Genomic DNA, 23629 nt, shown 5'->3' on the forward strand with positions numbered 1-23629 from the left:
TTTTTTCTTAAAATATATTAATTTTAAATTCCTAAATTCTAATTTTTAGAAAAAAGATTAAGTAAATCATTTAAATGATTGTATATAAACATAATATGTATTATGTTAGACGTCTGAGTTGTTCTACTATGTGCCCAGTCATTTACATTTTCTACTTTAATACGGTTTATAAAAATAAAAAACTTATTTGTGTGCATTTCTTACCTTTTTTAGCTTAGCCTTGTAATTATATATCTAAATGTAAATTGAACTCCTTTTTAAAGCGGAGTTCCACCCAAAAGGGGAACTTCCGCTTTAAGCACTCCTCGCCCCCTTACATGCCACATTTGGCATGTCATTTTTTTTGGAGGGGAGTGGGTACCTTATTTTTAGAGGGACTTCCTGTCCTACTTCCTCCTTCTGCTTCTCGGCTGCCTAGGCGACTCCTCCTCTCCCCTTAGGTGGCCCCTCCCTCCCTGTAATCTTTTGGGACACATCACAGATCCAGAAGATTGCCTGGCCAATAGCAGAGCACAGTGCGACTCGAGCATGCGCAGTGCGTGCCCGGCTGTGAAGCAGTAGGCTGTCACGGCCGGGTGCCCACAGTTGCTATGACGGCGCTGTGGAGAGGAGGGGAAGAGGAGCGAGGCTCCGGGCGGCTGCATCACTGGACTGTAGGACAGGCGAGTGTCTGTTTATTAAAAGTCAGCAGCTACACTTTTTGTAGCTGCTGAATTTAATAAACTAAAAAATAGATGGAACTCCGCTTTAACATTTGCTGAGAAGTGAGAAATTTAGAGTGATTAAATCTTTGATTTAAAATAATGTATACATGTTAATATTATTACTGTACTACTACTTTAAGTTACTAAGTGCAAGAATTTCCAGTTACAAAATGCATTATTTAAATATTTTTCTTTATATTTGCTTTTAAATTCTTTATTTCTATTTTTGAAGAGATTGAATACATTGTTCAAATATTTACTTAAAATGTGAAATTATTAAATACACATATTACATTTTAATTCCACACTATTCATGCAAAGATTTAATTTTTCTATTTTAAACAAATGCAATCTATGAAAAATAAAAACTACTGTATCATTATGGGTTTCTTATATCTTTTTCCACAGTTACATTTTTATTCACTAGATTTCCATTATTCCTAAGAGTTAGAAAAAATTGTAGTATTACTATACGTTAAGAGCTTTAATGCTAAATAAAATAATGTGTTAAGTAATGTGTCAAGTTTTAATATTAATATTGTATTTCCACTACAGCTGCCACTAAGTTTGCTTTTAAATGGCTCATTTCTCATTTTTAAATGTTTATATCTATTAAAACAAACATGTAATTAACAAAAATACATGTTAAATAATTCATCTTATATTATTCTAATTGGTGTGCACTCATTTCATTCCTATTTTAAATAAATCCAATTTGTAAAACCTATTATATACACACATACACATATACACACACATATACATACCTCACATAGGTGAGTACACCCCTCACATTTTTGTAAATATTTCTATTATATCTTTTCATGTGACAATACTGAAGAAATGACACTTTGCTACAATGTAAAGTAGTGAGTGTACAGCTTGTATTACAGTGTAAATTTGCTGCCCCCTCAAAATAACTCAACACACAGTCATTAATGTCTAAACCGCTGGCAACAAAAGTGAGTACACCCCTAAGGGAAAATGTCCAAATTGGGCCCAAAGTGTCAATATTTTGTGTGGTCACCATTATTTTCCAGAGCTTCACAGGTTGCCACTGGAGTCCTCTTCCACTCCTAAATGCCGACATCACGGAGCTGGTGGATGTTAGAGTCTAGAGACATGCTTGGACAGTCCATCACCTTTACCCTCAGCTTCTTTAGCAAGGCAGTGGTCATCTTGGAGGTGTGTTTGGGGTCATTATCATGTTGGAATACTGCCCTGCGGCACAGTCTCCGCAGGGAGGGGATCATGCTCTGCTTCAGTATGTCACAGTACATGTTGGCATTCATGGTTCCCTCAATGAACTGTAGCTCCCCAGTGCTGGCAGCACTCATACAGCCCCAGACCATGACACTTCCACCACCATGCTTGACTGTAGGTAAGACACACTTGTCTTTGTACTCCTCACCTAATTGTCGCCACACACGCTTGACACCATCTGAACCAAATAAGTTTATCTTGGTCTCATCAGACCACAGGACATGGTTCCAGTAATCCATGTCCTTAGTCTGCTTGTCTTCAGCAAACTGTTTGCGGGTTTTCTTGTGCATGATCTTTAGAAGAGGCTTCCTTCTGGGACGACAGTCATGCAGACCAATTTGATGCAGAGTGTGGTGTATGGTCTTAGCACTGACAAGTTTAACCCCATCCCTTCAACCTCTGCAGCAATGCTGGCAGCACTCATACGTCTATTTCCCAAAGACAACCTCTGGATATGACGCTGAGCACATGCACTCAACTTCTTTGGTCGACCATGGCGAGGCCTGTTCTGAGTGTAACCTGTCCTGTTAAACCACTGTATGGTCTTGGCCACCATGCTGCAGCTCATTTTCAGGGTCTTGGCAATCTTCTTATAGCCTGGGCAACAATTCTTTTTTTCAGATCCTCAGAAAGTTCTTTGCCATGAGGTGCCATGTTGAACTTCCAGTGACCAGTATGAGAGAGTGAGAACAAAAACACCAAGTTTAACACACCTGCTCCCCATTTACACCTGAGACCTTGTAACACTAACGAGTCACATGACATTGGGGAGGGAAAATGGCTAGTTGGGTCCAATTTGGACATTTTCACTTAGGGGTGTACTCACTTTTGTTGCCAGCAGTTTAGACATTAATGGCTGTGTGTTGAGTTATTTTGAGGGGACAGCAAATATACACTGTTATACAAGCTGTACACTCACTACTTTACATTGTAGCAAAGTGTCATTTCTTCTGTGTTGTCACATGAAAAGATATAATAAAAAATTTACAAAAATGTGAGGGGTGTACTCACTTTTGTGAGATACTGATAGAGATAGAGATAGAGAGATAAAGATATATTTGGAGCCCTATGACCGGAGAGATGTGAACCACATAAACACGCCACAAGACTAACATCATAAAGTAGACCTGAAGTATGCCCTGGTTTGCTGGACGGTATGTCAAGAGAAGGGGGCAAAACACTTTGATAGGGAGGTAATTATTTAATTGAGCTGGTAACGTACTACTGGGCAATCTGGCTGGAGGCTTGCAACATTTCTGCTTGAGGAATCAGAATGTATCAGGCAAAGCAAGCGGATTTCCACCTGCCCATTCTCTTGACGACATGGTCCGGTACCCCGTGTTGTGATGCTGCTGATGCTGCTCTGATCTGGAAGGAATATCCAGATTACCAACCGGGGTCAAGGCCTAAGTTAAGCAAGAGCATCCTAATGTGTCTGGTGAACTGGCTCCCAGCTTCCCTCTATGCATAAATTCCCCCCCTCCACACACTCCCTCCACCTCATACTCAAATCCCCCCACACACTTTCACAATTCTCTCTGCACAATCCCCCCCCATTCACAGTTCTCTCTCCACAAATTCAGTATCTGTGGAGCTCTCTCCCTCCTCCCTGTTTTCATTCCCAGCTCCCTCACCTCTTCCACCTCCAGTGTCCCAATCCATATGGTATGCACGGGCTTTTTTTTTCAGCTGATTGAGGAGCTGTAGCTGGGGCAGAGTTTCAGGGCTCCTCCGCTCTCTGTGCTACAATGTGAGTAGAGGCGGGGACGGAAGCTGCAGGCAGGCAGTTGTACGTTGCCGTGCTGTGATCCGAAAAAAACTCGAGAGCTGCACAGTGCTAGTGTGTCATGACAGGTTGGAACAGAGAGGGCTGTTATATGTGCCGGAACGGCGTTCCGGCAGAAAAAAAGCCCTGATAGATATAGATATAGATACACACACTAGGAAAGAATATAAGGAGATTTGATTATAAAAAGCCAAAGTAAGTTCAGAATTCTGCTTAATCAAGTACAGCAAAACATTTATTTTAAAATAATTTGTGTTTCTTTTTTTAAATGCCACATACAGTGGGGACGGAAAGTATTCAGACCCCCTTAAATTTTTCACTCTTTGTTATATTGCAGCCATTTGCTAAAATCATTTAAAGTTAATTTTTTTCCTCAGTAATGTACACACATCACCCCATATTGACAGAAAAACACAGAATTGTTGACATTTTTGCAGATTTAAAAAAAAAAGAAAAACTGAAATATCACATGGTCCTAAGTATTCAGACCCTTTGCTGTGACACTCATATATTTAACTCAGGTGCTGTCCATTTCTTCTGATCATCCTTGAGATGGTTCTACACTTTCATTTGAGTCCAGCTGTGTTTGATTATAGTGATTGGACTTGATTAGGAAAGCCACACACCTGTCTATATAAGACCTTACAGCTCATAGTGCATGTCAGAGCAAATGAGAATCATGAGGTCAAAGGAACTGCCTGAAGAGCTCAGAGACAGAATTGTGGCAAGGCACAGATCTGGCCAAGGTTACAAAAAAATTTCTGCTGCACTTAAAGTTCCTAAGAGCACAGTAGCCTCAATAATCTTTAAATGGAAAATGTTTGGGACGACCAGAACCCCTCCTAGAGCTGTGTTTTTCAGCTGCAGGGACAGGACGACTGGTTGCAATCGAGGGAAAGATGAATGTGGCCAAGTACAGGGATATCCTGGACGAAAACCTTCTCCAGAGTGCTCAGGACCTCAGACTGGGCTGAAGGTTTAACTTCCAACAAGACAATGACCCTAAGCACACAGATAAAATAATGAAGGAGTGGCTTCACAACAACTCTGTGACTGTTCTTGAATGGCCCAGCCAGAGCCCTGACTTAAACCCAATTGAGCATCTCTGGAGAGACCTAAAAATGGCTGTCCACCAACGTTTACCATCCAACCTGACAGAACTGGAGAGGATCTGCAAGGAGGAATGGCAGAGAATCCCCAAATCCAGGTGTGAAAAACGTGTTGCATCTTTCCCAAAAAGACTCATGGCTGTATTATATCAAAAGGGTGCTTCTACTAAATACTGAGCAAAGGGTCTGAATACTTAGGACCATGTGATATTTCAGTTTTTCTTTTTTAATAAATCTGCAAAAATGTCAACAATTCTGTGTTTTTCTATCAATATGGGGTGCTGTGTGTACATTAATGAGGAAAAAAATAAACTTAAATGATTTTAGCAAATGGCTGCAATATAACAAAGAGTGAAAAATTTAAGGGGGTCTGAATACTGTATTTATTGGCGTATAACACTCACTTTTTCACCATGAAAATTGGGTGCAAATAGTGCGTGCGTGTTATACGCCAATACTTCAGTTTTAGCTGCCTCGGAGGGGACAGGGAGGGGGGGCAGGACGAGCACCGTCAGATTACATACAGTGAGAATCTCCTGTTTACTTGGTGGCCTCTATAATAGGAACTCCTGTCTCCTGGGCCACCATTGGACCGCTGTTCTGCCTATCATAGGAGATTCTCACTGTATGTAATCTGTCGGCGCTCGTCCCGCCCCCCTCCCTGTCCCCTCTGGGCTGCAGATGGGCATCGATCAGGCTGCACTGATGGCAATGGTGAGGCTGCTGCATTGATGGCAATGGTAAGGCTGCATTGATGTGGACTGATGAGGCTGCATTGATGGCACTTGTGAGGCTGCAGATGGGCATTGATCAGGCTGCATTGATGGCAACGGTAAGGCTGCAGATGGGCACTGACCCTTATTTTACTTCAAAGTTCCTTATTTAAAATTTAAGTTTTTTTCCTGAAACTTCCCTCTTAAAATGAATGTGCGTGTTATACACCTGTGCGTGTTATACGCCGATAAATACGGTAATTTCCGTCCCCACTGTGTATAATTATATATATATATATATATATATATATATATATATATATATTTATAGTAAAGGACTAGTGTCAAATGTAGAGCCTTAAGGACACAGCCACTCGCTGGTTCTTCTTTTTAAGGGCTTTGTTTGCCCATTTTTATTAAAAGCAAGTTCAGCAAACAACATAGGTTTCCCTCGCAGGGGTTTTCAGCATTCCTTTTTCCATCAACAAAAATGACATTCAGCCTAGTTGGCTCTCACTTGCAGCACTGCTGCTCTGGCCTTACACTCCAGGCCCTTGTCTGTCCCATACAGACTGTTTCACCAACAAACCACCTTGGTGCATATAGCTAGCAGCCTCTTGCTGCACTGGCTCCCACGTGGAGCCCCCCTGACTCCTGGTACTCAGACTTCCTATCTGCCGGGGTGAAGCCCAGAACTATGGCCAGGTTACTACTAAAAGCCCAGCACACACCTGACCAATCAGTATGCTGGCTGTTTTCAAAATCAGGACCCAGGACTGGGGATTTCATCCCACCTGGATCTCTCAGAAATCCCCAGGCTCCAGGTCCTAAAGTGGACCTTTCTTAGAAAGGAGGAAACTGAAAAGCCAGTTTCCTCTTCATGTTACAAACTCCCTGGAGCCCCTCAACCCATCTGGTCGAGAATTCTGGGTCACATCCTCCTTCTAGACCCTGACAGGGCAACGCTCTGCCACATATCCTCCCACCCCGTTTTGACCCTGGAGGGGGCGTAACACACCAGCCAAACCTCTTCAGAATGACACCTCAGTGCCAGTTACCACCAACAAGGGCCAAACCCAGTCTTATCAGGTGACTTTCCCTATGTCCCCCTGCTACACTGACTTGGGTACTACGAAGACACCCCAGTGACTTTTTACAGGTGCGCTTCCAAAAATGCCATCTGCCCATTTTCCTAGGGCCACACCTTCAAACGCTTTAACACTAAACGGACTTGCCAAGGACTTGGATATTGTTTCTCAACCTTTTCTCTTTACTTCTAAAGTGGTCACATTTTTACCGATTGCCGCCCGTCGGCTGTCATATGACGGCCAGGCGGCGCGGCCCTCGTTCAGGGAGGGCGTCATATGACGCCCTCGCCTTCCCACCAGGGGGTGCGTGCACCCGCCGTGTCACTGGGCACCCGATGCGCGTGCCTGGCGGCCGTGATGTCCGCCGGGCACCCGCGATTGCCCGGTAACACGGCAGGACCGTGGATCTGTGTGTGTAAACACACAGATCCACGTCCTGTCAGAGAGGAGAAGAGACTGATGTGTGTTCTCAGTATAGAGCAACACCGATCGGTCTCCTCCCCTTGTGAGTCCCCTCCCCCTTCAGTTAGAAACACTCCCTAGCAGCATGATTAACCCCTTGATTACCCCCTAATGTTAACCCCTTCCCTGCCAGTCACATTTACACAGTAATCAGTGCATTTTTATAGCATGGATCGCTGTATAAATGTGAATGGTCCCAAAAATATGTCAAAAGTGTCCGATATGTCCGCCACAATATCGCAGTCATGATAAAAAAAAAAAAAAAAACGCAGATCCCCTATTTTCCTATTTTGTAGACACTAACATTTGCGCAAACCAATCAATATATGCTTATTGCGATTTTTTTTACCAAAAATATGTAGAAGAATACACATCGGCCTAAACTGAGGAAAAAATTTGTTAAAAAAAAAAAATGGATATTTATTTTAGCAAAAAGTAAAAAATATTGTGTTTTTTCGAAATTGTCACTCTTAATAAAAATTTGGGTACAGTGTTGCATGACCGCGCAGTTGTCATTCAAAGTGTGACAGCGCTGAAAACTGAAAAATGGCCTGGGCAGGAAGGGGGTGAAAGTGCACTGTATTGAGATGGTTAAACACCTTTTTAGCCATAAGTGTGGGCACTTTTATTTGGGAATTAAACTCTTTTAATGACACCTTGTTAAGCTTTGGGCCAGTGTCCTCAGACCTTTTACTCTTGCAACTTGGGAGGTTCCTGGACCTCTGGAAATCCTTCCCAGAATTATAACCCTGAACCTGTAGGGGCCCCAATTCTATTGAACCTATTCCCTCTTCTGTGTCTGTCATACCATTCATCTTCCTGTATTTTTTAATATTAAGAGCAACCATGTCACCTTGACCATCAGGTCTTCCCTTATTTTTGTTGTTACCCATGGTAACCAAAACATTTACCAGTGCGTTGCACTTTTCCTCGTTGTCCGAAGTATCGCCACATTTATCAGAACTCTTTTCACCAGTGTTCTGCAAGGCAGTGTCTGGAGGAGAATCGCACAAAGTGGAGTGGTTGTCTACCATGGCAACGTCACCAACTCCACTGCCACATGATGCTCCTGCAGCGACTGTCCTGATACCTGATCCTCACTATCCAATTTCACCTTTGGATTGTTGACCCCAAACACATCCCATGTACTTGTGCCCTTTGGCACTTCCGCCCAAATTTCTGTCCTGTCCAACAGTACTCCAGAGTGCCTCTCATACACAACCTCCGTATGACGCAATCCAGCACACTGTGAGACAATTTTCCATTAAAACAACTATTGCATTACATGCTTCCAAAATTGCAAAGATTGCCATAGTACAGCCTGTAATATCCAGCTCCATTTATGCATACCCCATGGTACAAGTTCTCCAAACACAGGAGAGGAAGGCGGGATACACACCGGCTGTACACTCCAACATTCTAACATTTCTCTCAGCATATCTGTCATAAAAAGGCAGTGTTTGTTTAAACTAACCTGTGGCAAAACATTTTTAAACACAGCAGGTTGCAATACCATAACTTCACCACCTTGCTCGGGTGGCGCTTCATTAAACTCATGAAGACTTTTGCTGTCAGCAGTGACGGACCGCAGTAACCCATTATTACCACAAGTGATTTCAGACATTTTAGTTTTACCATTTGACACATTATCACCAAGGTCAAGTACCCTCTTATCCATCAGAGTGGCACCACAGTTGTCCCGGGCAACCGCTGGCTCCAATACACAGAGCTCCCTTGAGGTTTCTAGGGACACTTCTGCAGCCTTATATACTGTTGCTATGAGGAGTAGCATATCCTGCTTAGCGATCACCGCTACCTCATTAAGCATCACATTATCAGCATTAGACAAAGCAATACCAGTATGATCATACTCCTTAGTATGTTTCACATCATCACATTCGATTTTAACCACTTCAAGCCCACGGACGTCATATGACGTCCTGGGCTTTGAGCAGGTATATCTGAATGATGCCTTTAGTTACAGACATCATTCAGATATTGCCGGTTTCAGCCGGCGAATCTCTACACCATAGGAACGATCATAGCGGCCGTTCCACCGCTTGATCGTTCCTATGGGAGGCAAGAGGGGACGTCCCCCCCTCCCGCCGCCCTCCCGGTGCTTGCTCCGACTCACCGTTACGATCGGTGAGGCGGAGAGTGGATCCGCCGGCGCCGGATGTAGATCATAGAGATTTCCAGTGGACCAGATGGTCCCCGGAGTCTCTATGATCGTCGGAGGCCGGTCGCGATGTTATGACGTCACGCCCAGCCTCTCCATTCAAAAAAACGGCGCCGCTTCGGCTGGGAAGCGGCGATCGTTTTATTTTTTATTTTTATTTCAGGCTTCCCAGCCTAGTGGTGAGATATCGGGTCTTATTGACCCCATATCTCACTATTAAGAGCACCTGACATGTCATATTGCTATTACAAGGGATGTTTACATTCCTTGTAATAGGAATAAAAGTGATCAATTTTTTTTTTTTTCAAAAAAGTGTCAAAATAAAAAAAAATAAAATTAACAATAAAAAAAAAAAAAAAAAATTTTAAAAGCGCCACTGTCCCCGTGTGCTCGCACGCAGAAGCAAACGCATACGTAAGTCCCGCCCACATATGAAAACGGTGTTCAGACCATACATGTGAGGTATCGCCGCGAACGTTGGAGCGAGAGCAATAATTTTGGCCCTAGACCTCCTCTGTAACTCAAAACATGTAACCAGTAAAAAAATTTCAAGCGTCGCCTATGGGGATTTTTAAGTACCGAACATTGGCGCCATTCCACGAGCGTGTGCAATTTTGAAGCGTGACATGTTATGTATCCATTTACTCGACATAACTTCATTTTTCACAAAATGCAAAAACATTGGGCTAACTTTACTGTTTTGTTTTTTTTTAAACACAAAACTGTTTTTTTCCCCAAAAAAACACGTTCGAAAAATTCCTGCGCAAATACTGTGTGAGATAAAAAGTTGCAACAACCGCCATTGTATTCTCTAGGGTCCTTGCTAAAAAAACATATATAATGTTTGGGGGTTCTATGTGATTTTCTAGCAAAAAAATGATGATTTTTACATGTAGGAGCAAAGTGTCAGAATTGGCCCGGTATTGAAGTGGTTAACACTTGCCTCCCCACTGGACAGGGCACTGCAGTGAGGCAAGTCCTTTTCTGCACAAACAGTGGATCTCCCTTCTGGGATCACTTCCACTTCAGTGTGAGCAATCCCACAGTCCGTCTTTCCCATGACTTAAACAGCAACAGTCTTACAAATCCGAGTAACAGGTCTTGCCATGTTCATTTGAGTACATTGACTTTCTTGTACTGCACTTCTACTGCCCGACTCCCTCTGGTGGCCACGGGATGAAACTACAGCAGGCACAACTGGAAATTCCTATCTGTTGCCAGGGGTGACTGCAAACATTTTAACACAGGAATCCGGGCTTGCAGGCGAACAGCCCAGCAACAATATCAGCAGCTGTATTCCACAAGCTGGGACAAGAAAAGATCCCATGCTCCAGTTGACCACATTCCTGGAATGTTACTTGGCGACTTTCTCTTGGTTGCTAAGGGAGATGGCACTCTCCCAACATGCAGAATCTCACTGGCATCTCTATGAGGATGGTGGGGCACCTCTTCCCTGTAGTTCCTCATTCCCATTGGCACATTTTCTCTAGTTGCTAATGGAAACGGTGCTCTCCCAGCTGCACATTTCTGGCTCTCCCAAATATGTAGATTTCTCTCTTTATGAAGAGGTGTCGCTTTAAACTTGCCACGATCATCCTCTATTGGCAATATCTTTGTCTTGCAGTCCTCTGACCTGACATCATAGGCGTTGCTATGGACAACTGCACTCCTTTCTAACTTCTGGTAAGCCTGTTGCTCACTCCTGGCAAAAGAAAAGAAGGAAAAGAGGGCGCACCGACCTAGTGCATTACCACTGATAGCATTTATTAAAAAAAAAAAAAAAAAAGTAAAACAGCAAATGAATACTCACAAACGAGCATGAATGACAAGCATGAACAGTAGCTGCAGGTGCGCAATAACAGACATCAGAAAGAAACCGGGACCGGACATCAGGTGGATAGGGCAATGGCTGACGCGTTTCGAGGGAGAACCCCTTTCTTCAGAGCCTAAGTGGGTGGTGACTGCTCGCAAGTAAGAGCTCCTCTATATATATGTATGTGTATGACTATGCATCCCAATCACCACCAGCACCAGCCCACAGAGGCCACTCCCACCTACACAGGAAGCACAGCCCTCCAAGATGTAAAAAACCCTCCCTGGTGTCACTATATCGCCACAGTAGCACCATGGCGATATTCCCCACACATCCATGAAAAAAAAATATATGTATATTAATCAATCAATAGTATTTCAATAAATGCGGTTAGTAAACCATATCATAGTGTACAAGGATGGACTTCTTATGCAGGCAAGCGGAGGTAGTATACACATAGTCATACACATACATATATATAGAGGAGCTCTTACTTGCGAGCAGTCACCACCCACTTAGGCTCTGAAGAAAGGGGTCCTCCCCCGAAACGCGTCAGCCATTGCCTTATCCACCTGATGTCCGGTCCCGGTTTCTTTCTGATGTCTGTTACTGCGCACCTGCAGCTACTGTTCATGCTTGTCATTCATGCTCGTTTGAGAGTATTCATTTGCTGTTTTACCTTTTTTTTTTTAATAAATGCTATCAGTGGTAATGCACTAGGTCGGTGCGCCCTCTTTTCCTTCTTTTCTTTTCGTAGCCCATGAATACCCATTATTCTGAAGAGGGCTGCAAGACGGCAGACACCACTGAAGCATTCTGGCCTTACCACACATTGAGTGTCTAGATACCCGAGCGCAGGAGAGAGTTTTTTCGGTTATGTTTTGCTCACTCCTGGCACTCAGAGCAGGCTTCTCAAACACAGATGCAGACCTTTGCTTTGCTAGGTAGCTTTGCACTGGAGCCTGGGACAAAGGGCACTTGGAGACTGCATGCCCCCACTTACTGTAGCGCAAACAGTGCACTTGGTTCTTAACAGGGCCTCCCCAATTGCATTCTCTTGTAAGCTTGGGACTTTGCACATTGATAGCTGGCCTGCTTGCACCTTCGTTGCCAGGGGCAACAGCATGCACTTCCCCTTTAACTTGGTCCAGTGCTGCCAGGTGCGCTTGCACCAATCCACTGCAGACTCAGACTTTGGTGGACTCTCCATACTTGCAGCCACCTGTGCACTCATTGCACCAGTGTTGCTAAGGACAACACCAGCCCTCTTTCTCCTTGGCAAACTCTGTTCAGGCATGTATGGGGTTCTCTCAGGCGGTAACAACCCCTCCAGCCACAGAGCTCTATCTATCATCTCAGCCATCCTTGCTTCTTTTAGGAGCTTTGATCGCCCCATACTCACAGTCACTCCAGAACAGCTTTGCACAGTTCAGCAACAAATTGAAGCACTGTCTCTTTAAGGATAGTTACCTTTCTCTTGCAGGTTCTCCTCACCTGCACACACAGAATATGCAGTCTCATGCACCGAAACCATAGTTGCCAACAGTCCCGATTTTCCCGGGACAATCCCGATTTTGGGACCCTCGTCCCAATCGGAGGCTGTCCCGAATCAGGATTTTGCCCAGGGAATTCGGGAATGTTTGCTTTTTCATTTTTTTCAACATCTGGCTTCAGCAAAATGGCCGCCGTCGTCGCCGCTAGATCGTTCCCATTGTGTTCAGTGGAGAGAGGAAGGGGGCTTGATCCGTGCAGCCAATGAATTGGCTGCTCCTCTTACAATACTGAAGCCGGGGTTAGCTGCACGGTTCGGCTCCTCCCCTCTCCACTGAACACACAGCATCGGCCGCTCATGCCATGTTCCTTCTGCTCTAATGGACATGTGCTGGGGGGCGTTATGGGAGGGGGTCTGCACTGGCACTGATAGAGGGGGTAGTCTGCACTGAGGGAGGCCTGCACTGATAGAGGGGGTGGTCTGCACTGAGGGGGGCCTGCACTGAGGGGGGTCTGCACTGATAGAGGGGGTCTGCACTGAGGGGGGTCTGCACTGATAGAGGAGGTCTGCACTGATAGAGGGGGGGTGCACTGATAGAGGGGGGTCTGCACTGATGGAGGGTCTGTATTGAGGGAGAGGGGTCTGTACTGAGGGGGTCTGCACTGATGGAGGGGGGTCTGCACTGAGGGGGTCTATACTGATAGATGGGGGACCTCACTGAAGGGGGTCTGTATTGAGAGAGAGAGGGGTCTGCACTGAGGGGGTCTGCACTGAGGGGGTCTGCACTGAGGGGGTCTATACTGATAGATTGGGGGACCGCACTGAGGGGGGTCTGTATTGAGGGAGAGGGGTCTGTACTGAGGGGGTCTATACTGATGAGGGGGGTCTACACTGAGGGGGTCTAAACTTATATAGGGGGTCTGTACTTAGTGGGGGGGTCTGTACTGAGGGAGGAGGATCTATACTGCTGGAGGGGCAGTCTGTACTTAGTGGGGGGGGGTCTTTACTGAGGGAGGGGGGTCTGTACTGAAGGGGGACCATAGTTGGTGGAGGGGGGTGACACCAATTTTTTTTCCGCACCGGGTGACACCAGCTGTAGTGACGCCACAGGCTCTTGTCTTGGCAGCAATTTAACTTTAATGTACAGGAGGGGGGTTAACTATATACAGGAGGAGGGGGGATAACTATATACAGGAGGAGGGGGGCTTATGTATATACAGGAGGGGGGTTAGCTATATACAGGAGGAGGGGGGTTAGCTATATACAGGAGGGGGAGGGTTAACTATATACAGGAGGGGGAGGGTTAACTATATACAGGAGGGGGAGGGTTAACTATATACAGGAGGGGGGAGGGTTAACTATGTACAGGAGAGGGGAGGGTTAACTATATACAGGAGGGGGTTAACTATGTACAGGGGGGTAACTAGGGGGAGAGGGGAAACTATGTACAGGGGGAGGGGGTAACTATGTACAGGAGGAGGGGGGCTTATGTATATACAGGAGGGGGGTTAGCTATATACAGGAGGAGGGGGGTTAGCTATATACAGGAGGGGGAGGGTTAACTATATACAGGAGGGGGGAGGGTTAACTATGTACAGGAGAGGGGAGGGTTAACTATATACAGGAGGGGGTTAACTATGTACAGGGGGGTAACTAGGGGGAGAGGGGAAACTATATACAGGGGGAGGGGGTAACTATGTACAGGGGGGGTAACTATGTCTCTGCCTGGTACACTGGTTTTAGGACTGAGGCTGGGAACACTGGTGTAAAGACTGACTCTGCTGGGGGCACCTGATGCAAGAAGGGACTATGCTAGGGGCACCTGATGCAAGGATGGACTCTGCTGGGGGGCACCTGATGCAAGGAGGGACTCTGCTGGGGGGCACCTGATGCGAGGAAAGACTCTGCTGGGGGCACCTGATGCGAGGAAAGACACTGCCGGGGGCACCTGATGCGAGGAAAGACTCTGCCGGGGCACCTGATACGAGGAAAGACTCTGCCGGGGGCATCTGATACGAGGAAAGACTCTGCCGGGGGCACCTGATGCAAGGACAGACTCTGCCGGGGGCACCTGATGCAAGGACGGACTCTGCCGGGGGGGCACCTGATGCAAGGACGGACTCTGCCGGGGGCACCTGATGCAAGGACGGACTCTGCCGGGGGCACCTGATGCAAGGACGGACTCTGCCGGGGGCACCTGATGCAAGGACGGACTCTGCCGGGGCACCTGATGCAAGGACGGACTCTGCCGGGGGCACCTGATGAAAGGAAGGACTCTGCCGGGGGCACCTGATGAAAGGAAGGACTCTGTTGGTGGCAGGCGACGTGGCTAGTGACACGCTCAGGGATCCCACTGATTCGGCATTATGGTGAGTTGAATGATTTCATTTTATATTACAATGTAATAATAGAAATAATGCACTTCAATCATCCTGACACCATAACAATCATGGTGCCGGGATGATTGAAGCGCTAACACCAGGTGTTTGGAGTATCTTTATCTGCTGATTGTTAAACTTTCTAGAATACACATATTTCTATTGTTGTGTAGGATCTAGGGCTGCTGTCCCTTCATTCCTCTCTCCCCCTTTCCCTCTCCATCCCTCAATCATCTCAGACTCTAACCACACCCCCTTTGAGCCACGCCCCTTTAAGCCACACCCACTATTCACGTAAACCATGCCCATTTTTCGCCACGGTGCACTTCTCGCGCCGCAGTTTTCTTTTTAATGCTATGCCACGCCTACAAACGCATGCCCCGTCCCCTAATTATTATATGGCTCCGCCTACAGCCAAAAAAGTATCCCACAAATTTTTTTTGCAATGTTGGCAACCATGCAAAACACAGTTCATATAATAGATGAACTTACTTGCTTGTAGGGATCTCAGATTGTGCCCACAGCACTTCTCCACCACGTGTAAAGGACTAGCGTCAAATGTAGAGCTTTAAGGACACCGCCACTCACTGGTTCTTCTTTTTAAGGGCATGCCAATATTCTTCCTCCAAAACAGAATATTGGCATGCATTAAAAGGGGGATCAACTCCAGAGATAAAACGATAATTCTCCCGCTCTACAAGACTCTGGTCCGGCCGCACCTGGAGTATGCTGTCCAGTTCTGGGCACCAGTCCTCAGGAGGGATGTACTGGAAATGGAGCGAGTACAAAGAAGGGCAACAAAGCTAATAAAGGGTCTGGAGGATCTTAGTCATGAGGAAAGGTTGCGAGCACTGAACTTATTCTCTCTGGAGAAGAGACGCTTGAGAGGAGATATGATTTCAATTTACAAATACTGTACTGGTGACCCCCACAATAGGGATAAAACTTTTTCGCAGAAGAGAGTTTATTAAGACTCGTGGCCACTCATTACAATTAGAAGAAAAGAGGTTTAACCTTAAACTACGTAGAGGGTTCTTTACTGTAAGAGCGGCAAGGATGTGGAATTCCCTTCCACAGGCGGTGGTCTCAGCGGGGAGCATTGATAGCTTCATGAAACTATTAGATAATCACCTGAATTGCCGCAACATACAGGGATATGTAATGTAATACTGACACATAATCACACACATAGGTTGGACTTGATGGACTTGTGTCTTTTTTCAACCTCACCTACTATGTAACTATGTTTGCCCATTTATTTTTTAAAAGCAAGTTCAGCAAACAACATAGGTTTCCCTCGCAGGGGTTTTCAGCATTCCTTTTTCCATCAACAAAAATGACATTCAGCCTAGTTGGCTCTCACTTGCAGCACTGCTGCTCTGGCTTTACACTCCAGGTCCTTGTCTGTCCCATACAGACTGTTTCACCATCCAACCACCTTGGTGCATATAGCTAGCAGCCTCTTGCTGCACTGGCTCCCATGTGGAGCCCTCCTGACACCTGGTACTCAGACTTCCTATCTGCCGGGGTGAAGCCCAGAACTATGGTCAGGTTACTACTAAAAGCCCAGCACACACCTGACCAATCAGTATGCTGGCTGTTTTCAAAATCAGGACCCAGGACTGGGGATTTCATCCCACCCGGATCCCTCGGAAATCCCCAGGTTTCAGGTCCCAAAGTGGACCTTTCTAAGAAAGGAGGAAACTGAAAAGCCAGTTTCCTTTTCATGTTACAAGCTCCCTGGAGCCCCTCAATCCATCTGGTCGAGAATTCTGGGTCACATCCTCCTTCTAGACCCTGGCAGGGCAACGCTCTGCCACTATATATATATATATATATATATATATATATATATATATATATATATATATATATATATATATGAATAGGAACTGTTATACTTGTCAAAGGATTTGTAATCTGGCAATGTAGGCTAGGTTGGTGACCTCATATTTCAACACTGACGTTAAACAATAAAGCTTTGTTATTGGCCCATACAGCCACTTGGACAATGAAAAAGCCTCCCCAACCCAATCATTCAGCACACTCTGCCCCTTCCTTCAGCAGGTTCAAGCAATATATGTACACTGCACTAAAGCTTGTTTGGCTCCTAGTGCACCCTTTACTTTCGTAGTGTAGGTGCTACTGTACAGGAGGTTGGGGGGGGGGGTGTTGTGATATCAAGAAAATAATCTGGTATATACACTTGCTGCATTTAATAATAGATTTAATAAATTTTGTCCATGGACATAAAAGATTTTTATTGTCAGATAGATCTTTAAACCATGAGATTGTACCTGCACTTTGCACTGGCATCTTTTGTCACTATAATTGATAAAAGAACCAACTAACTTGCAGCAGTATGTAATAATTTCCATTATCCTACATGTTGTATTTTTTAGTAGGCATTTTGATCAATTTGAGTGTTTTTTAAGTAATAGTATTGTGATTATTCTCAGAACTTGCCCTACTAATTGCAACAAAAATAATAGGTCTGTATATAAACTATTAATCATTATGAGAACTATTTAAAGAAAAAATAATACATACATAAAAACTAAAAGAAAAATAAGCATCTTGAAAATCATTTCTGAAACTTTTTTGATCTAACAAAAGAGAGGGGCTGCATTTTATTTTGACCTAGATGCTAAATACTCTCTTGTATTCATTGAAGGCTTCAGGATGATTATATAACATTTTGGACCAAATATACAACACAGGAGTCCAAAACTAGACATCAAGATGGCAAAAATCTCAACTGAAACAATATATTTGCCTTTTGTGCTGAGATAAGCTGGAATAAAAGTGCACCAAACACTAAGGAAGGTCAGCATGCTAAAGGTTATGTATTTGGCTTCATTGAAACGATCTGGTAGGTTCCTGGCCAGGAAAGCAACCATAAAACTTATGACAGCTAAGACGCTCAAATACCCTAATGTACAGTAAAACATTACAGTCGAACCCTCGTTACATTCTAGAAGGATGGTCCCAACCAAGACATGGTAGTTATGTTCCAGGAAAGGTGGAAATCTAGCCAACCACACCAAGATAATAATCATCTGAAAAGAGGTGGAAATCGTGACAATGATGATGGCTGTCCTAAGACCAAGCCATACCCTCAAATTGCTCCCCGGTTTGGTAGCTTTAAAGGCAATGACAACTATGATAGTTTTGGCCAAGATACATGAAACACAAAATGAGAATGTAACTGCAAAAAGAAATTGTCTGACAGTACAGGTCAGTCTAGTAGGGTAACCAATGAACATCAAGGAGCAGAGAAAGCAAAGGTTTAGGGAGAGAAGGATAAGGTAGCTGAGGTTCCGATTGTTGGCTTTTACCACCACTGTGTCTCGGAACTTTAGGAATATGTACAGAACAATCAAAGTGATGATGGAGAACAAAATGGAGAACAAGGCCATCACTAGACCAAGGGGCTCTTCATAAGAAAGGAACTCGACGACTTTAGGAATACATTCACTTCTTCTGCTGTTGGGCCACTGGTCTTCTGGGCAGACATAACAGGCAACATAATCTGCAAAGAAGGGTTGGAATTGCTAAACTTCGTACTGGGAGAAGTATGTAGGCTGCCATTATTGTCTTTTTATTTGAAAATACTAGTAGCATGGCTTCATTTCTTTCCTTAACAAGACAATACCCTGTTTCCCCCAGAAAATAAGACCTAGCGTGATTGTCAGTGATGGCTGCAATATAAGCCCTACCCCCCAAATAAGCCCTACCCTGTTTCCCCGAAAATAAGCCCTACCCTGAAAATAAGACCTACAAGGACTTTAACTAGGGCTTATTTGGGGGGTAGGGCTTATATTGCAGCCATCACCGACAATCACGCTAGGTCTTATTTTCGGGGAAACAGGGTAGTACAGACAACAAAATTCCAGAATGGTGAACTTTTTTTTTGGCTATTAACGTTACAATAAAATTGGTTTCAAACTAAGGTTGCCCTGTTGTTTATACCCAGTACACATAAAATTTCTAATTTAAATAGGGACTTACCTTGAGTTAGGAGCTATAAGGAATAAAGGGAAGCAGCAATAAAATTGTCTAGTAGTAATATTGTGATGGTGACATTGCAGTCAAAACCAAAGCATGGGGAGCTTGGTACTGTCAGGGGGCAATGCAAAAAAAGTTTTTAAAAAATGCTATTTGGTGGGGAGTGGGCATTCTAATAAGGCTTAATGGGAATATTAAAAATGTCCTTAAACAACATACTTGGTGGTTGCTTTGTACGATGTACTAAAACAAAAACGACATTTCAAAAGAAAAAAATGACAGTTTCAATCCCTGGCCCGCTCCTGTTTGTAAATAAAGCGGTGAGGGGATTCCGAGTCATGACCAAACAAAAAAATAATGTAGGGTCTTCTAAAATACATACTGGATCCTTATCCAAGTATGCTGTTTGAACCATACCAGGCCACATGCCTTTAACATTGGGAGAGTACCTGGCAAGGAACCATGTTGATGGGAACAATGGGAGGGAGGGTTGATGGGAGGGTTTGTGGGAAGAACTTATTGGAATCAGGAAGCCTCCTTTAGAATAAGGGAGCCCCCAGATATATACCCCCCATATGAATGAGTATCGGGTACATAGTACCCTTTGTTACTCATTCGTAAAAAAATATAGACTGTAAAAAAAAAAAAAAACACATACCCACCATGACAAAGTATTTTATACACCATGACCAAGTATTTTTAAGGATCCCCCCAAAAAATGTCCCGTAATGTAAATCTATCGCAAGTCATATCATCCATCGATGTAGATTCAATGTCAATTACATTAAATGATGCTCTGAAAGCCCATCTCCATCTGATACAACAATCCTATCCAACTGTGCTCTTGTCTCTGGCTGGCTGATGAATGTCATCAAGGCAGCAAGTAATGCTGATTGACGTCATTAGCAAAAATGGCCATGACCATATTTGGTTAATGACATCACCCCTAATGTCTGCTGACTGAAAACAAGTCAGCAGGATAATTAGTTGCAGCAGGAAGCAATTCATTTAGTGGCAGTATTATTACCACCACTAAATGGCAACATCCCACCAACCCAAAGTGGCATGTTGTCATTTAGTGGTGGTAATAACACTGCCACTAAATGAATGACTTCCTGCTGCAGCAGCCAGAGTTTTGGGAGGGTGAACAGGTCATCTAAGTACTTATATTTGGTGACATACTGATACTCTTAGTTGTGGTTGCCTATTTCCTATAGCTGTCGAACTTGCTCTGATTTATTATACAACCCCGGGTTCCAAAAAAGTTGTGTAAAATCTCCATAAAAACAGAAAGCAATGAATCTCATAAACCCAAATTTTATTCACAATAGAAAATAGAAAACATATCAAATGTTTAACCACCTCAATACAGAGCACTTTCATCCCCTTCTCGCCCAAGCCATTTTTCAGTTTTCAGAGCTGTCGCACTTTGAATGACAATTACGCGGTCATGTTACACTGCACCCTAATGAAATTTTTTTATAATTTTTTCCCCACAAATAGAGCTTTCTTTTGGTGGTATTTGATCTGCGTTTTTTATTTATTGCGCTATAAACAAAAGAAGAGGGACAAGTTTGAAAAAAAACAATATTTTTTACTTTTTGCTATTATAAATATCCAATTTTTTTTTTTTTAAACAAATTTTTTCCTCAGTTTAGGCCGATACGTATTCTTCTACATATTTTTGGTAAAAAAAATCGCAATAAGCGTATATTGATTGGTTTGCGCAAAAGTTATAGCGTCTACAAAATAGGGGATAGATTTATAGCATTTTTATTATTTTTTTTTTTTACTAGTCATGGCGGCAATCTGCGATTTTTATTGTGACTGCAATATTGAGGCGGATACATCGGACACTTTTGACACGTTTTTGGGACCATTCACATTTATACAGCGATCCATGCTATAAAAATGCATTGATTACTGTGTAAATGTGACTGGCAGGGAAGGGGTTAAAACTTGGGGGTGATCGAGGGGTTAATGTGTGTCCTAGGGAGGTGATTCTAACTGTGGGGGGAGGGGACTGACTGGGGGAGGTTGACCGATCGGTGTCCCTATATACAAGGGACACACATCGGTCTCCTCTCCTCTCTGACAGGACGTGGATCTGTGTGTTTACACACACAGATCCACGGTCCTGCTTGGTTGCTGGGCAATTGCGGGTGCGCATCGGGTCCCCATTGACCCGGCGGGAGCATGAGCACCCCTAGTGGCTCGGGAAGGCGGTCACGTCATATGACGTCCGCCCAGAACAAGAGCTGCCTCGTCCCACTGTCATATGACAGTGGGCGGGCAGCTAGTGGTTAAACTGAGAAAATGTACCATTTTAGAAAAAAATAAGGTAATTTTGAAATTGACGGCAGCAACATGTCTAAAAAAGTTGTGACAGGCCAACAAAAAGCTGGCAAAATAACTGGTACTAACAAGGAAGAACTAGAAGAACTAGAGGAATATTTTGCAACTAATTAGGTTAACCGCTTGCCGACCAGCCACAGTCATTATACTGCAGCAGGTCGGCACGTTCCCACGAACGGTCCCTTTAAGTGGGGATAGCAGGCACACGTGCTACACTGCAGGGGTGCCGATGCACGTGGCCGGCGATCGCGATGACCGATGGCCACGCGCGATCGCAGGCAAGAGAGCCAGAACAGGGACGTGTGTGTGTAAACACACAAAGCCCTGTTCTGTGAGGAGAGGAAAGACTGATCATGTGTTCCTACTAGCTAGGAACAACGATCTGTCATCTCCTCTAGTCAGTCCCATCCCCCTACAGTTAGAACACACACGAGGGAACACAGTTAACCCCTTGATTGCCCCCTAGTGTTAACCCCTTCCCTGCCAGTGACATCTACACAGTAATCAGTGCCTTTTTAAAGCGTTGATCGCTGTATAATTGTCAATGGTCCCAAAAATGTCAGAGGAGTTGATTTACTAATGGCAAACACTCTATTCACTTTTCAAGGGAAGTTGCATCCTCTGCAAAGGAATTTTCCCCACTGCTTAATTAATGAAGTGAAGCTCTGCTGATGTCCATCATCCAAACATGTGCAAGCAAAAATGCTGTTTTTTTCTATTTCCCTTGGGTTTCTTTGCAAAGTTAAGCTCTGGGGAAAATGCCCTTGCACAGTGCAACTTCCCCTTACAAAGTGAACAGCCTACTTGCCTTTAGTAAATCAATACCAGATTATTTTATAAGTAGAGATGGGCAGAGGTTCACCAATCTGTGAAAAGCTGTCTAAAAATGGTCAAATTTACCATTTTAAGAAAAAAAGAAGGTCAATTTGAAATTGATGACAGCAACGCATCTTTAAAAAGTTGGAACAGGGTCATATTTACCACAGTGTAGTATTCCCTCTTCTTTTAACTACACTCTGTAAATGTTTGGGAACTGCTGGGGTTTTTGGGAGATGAATGTTGCTCCATTCTTGCCTGACAAAGCATTCTAACTGCTCAACAGTCCTGGGTCTTCTTTGTCGTGTTTTTCTTTTGAAGAAGGGCCAAATATTTTTAATTGGTGAAAGGTCTGGACTGTAGGCAGGCCAGTTAAGCACCTGGACTCTTCTACTGTTGTCATAGATGCAGTATTCAGTTTAGCATAGTTGTCTAGATGGGAGCATATGCTGCTCTAAAACCTGGACATATCTTACAGCATTGATGGTGCCCTTCCAGATGTGCAAGTTGCCCATTCCATGTGCATTAATGGACCCCCATACCATCAAAGATGCAGGCTTTTGAACTGAGCACTGATAACAAGCCTGAAGGTCCCTCTCCTCTTTAGTCCAGAGGATGCAGCACCAATGGTTGCCAAAGAGAATGTTAAATGTTGATTCATCTGACTACAGAACAGTTTTCCGCTTTGTACCAGACAATTTTAAATTAGATTTGGTCCAGAGAAGATGGCAATGTTTCTCGATCAGATATGGTGTCTACTTTCCATGATAGCGCTTTAACTTGCATTATTGAATTGCTAGGCAAACTGTGTTCACAGAAAGTGATTTATGGAAGTATTCTTAGCCCATGTAGTGATGTCCATCACAGAATCATGCCTGTTTTTATGCAGTGCCATCCTAGGGCCAGAAGGTCATGGGCATCCAATATTGTGTTTCAGCCTCATCCTTTGTCCTTCTACTAGATACTAGGATACTTGATTGGTAAACCTCTGCCCATCCTTACCACTGAAACACTCTATAAAATGTTCTTTTTCTACCCAATCCTGACCTATTGCCAACTAACCTAATTAGTTGCAAAATGTTTTTCCAGCTCTTCCCTGTTAGTATCACTTACTTGATCAGTTTATTGTTGTCCTGTCTCAACTTTTTTGAGACATAATTAATATCTAGGAATAAAGTTCCTACAACAGAGAGTGCTAATAAGGTCCAGGCATGTCCAGGTCCAGGTGGTGTGACTTTACAAAACATCTTTATTAATAATGATAGTATTTAACAATCAAAATACAGTATCAAAAAAGCAGTTCAGATTTTTTTCGGGGCATTCTCCACCAACCCACAACATTAAAATGATTTACAACGTTGTTAATAACATTAAAAACAACAACTAATAGACATGCCCCTTCTTAAATCTATCATTCACCCAAAAGGATCCCCCTGGATTTGAGTTGCGATACTCTGCCAGGG

Source organism: Aquarana catesbeiana, linkage group LG09 (assembly GCF_042186555.1).
Source record: "Aquarana catesbeiana isolate 2022-GZ linkage group LG09, ASM4218655v1, whole genome shotgun sequence".
Lineage (NCBI taxonomy): Eukaryota > Metazoa > Chordata > Amphibia > Anura > Ranidae > Aquarana > Aquarana catesbeiana.